The following is a 1,229-nucleotide window of genomic DNA, read 5'->3' on the forward strand; positions in this document are numbered from 1 at the left end:
TGTATATGCTCCACAAGGGAAAACAAGGAACATAGTTTACAATGAGGTGTTATAATCACAACAGCAAGAAAGTATGTACGTGATCACCTTCTTTTACGAAACTTCATTGACTTTCATATATTTATATTGATATACATATATATATACGTGTGTTTGGGTGTGTGTGTGTATATACATCTCTATATATAAAGATGATGCGTAGTCTAGACAGCGTTTTTAGATTTCATTATTCTCTTTAACCCGGGCAACGCCGGGTATTTCTGCTAGTTCTTTATGTTTCTGAATGTTTGTAATATATTTATTTTAGAGTTGGTAATTGTTTATGGGAAATACAATGTCTTATTTAGTAGAGATTTGGTGATTTTATGTCCTCCAGAGAATAATTCATTGATGCTATCTGTATCTGCCAACAATTTTCGTTCATTCATGTAACACACTGCCTTGGATTGGGAATGGCATTCTTTGTATTTAGACCTTTTGACTATGTTTTAAGTGTAGGGGAAAAGTGTATTTAAAACAGTCTCCAATTCAATCACTTTGGGGATTTTCACAGAATGGTATCAGTCACTATTATAGTTAGGATGCATACTTTACACTAACTCTTACGTTCCTGAAATGTGGTAATTAGGTGACCTCTTTTTTGTTATTTCAGGTTCTTACTGGTCAAGTTCAATGGAGAATTATGAATCAAATAACCATTATGAATCAAGTAACAAGATATTATTAGAAGGGATATATATAAGCAAAAATTGATTAGTGGCAGGAAAAACAAAAGTAGTTTGTAGTGAAGCTTCTCTCCACTCTCAGTTATATATATGTGAATGTAGACGTAGCAGATAACAGCTAGCCTTTGGCCGCATCTTTGGACTCAGTTGTGTCCACCACTCTGATTAGTTGGTATTGGTGCATTTTTGTATCTTGTTCTATTTTGTGCCAGGGTACATACCAACCAATCACAGCCTTCTGATGGGGTCGCGTGGAACTTTTTTCTGAACCCCTGTTTGAGCCGATTATTTCTCTTAAATAGCTAGCTTGTCTGTGCTAAGTTTGTCATGGTTTCAGACCTTCTGAGGTCTAGGCGCTGACCACAGAGCACCAGCCAGTTCCAGTGACGACAAGACACAGCTTCATGGAAATCCAACACTTTGTACAACACTTTACTGCAAACTCCATCTTCGTCGCCGCTTCCAGCTTCTTAGCATCTACACCAACGTTCACACCACCAACAG

The sequence above is a fragment of the Octopus bimaculoides genome, chromosome 16, assembly GCF_001194135.2.
Source record: "Octopus bimaculoides isolate UCB-OBI-ISO-001 chromosome 16, ASM119413v2, whole genome shotgun sequence".
Classification (NCBI taxonomy): domain Eukaryota; kingdom Metazoa; phylum Mollusca; class Cephalopoda; order Octopoda; family Octopodidae; genus Octopus; species Octopus bimaculoides.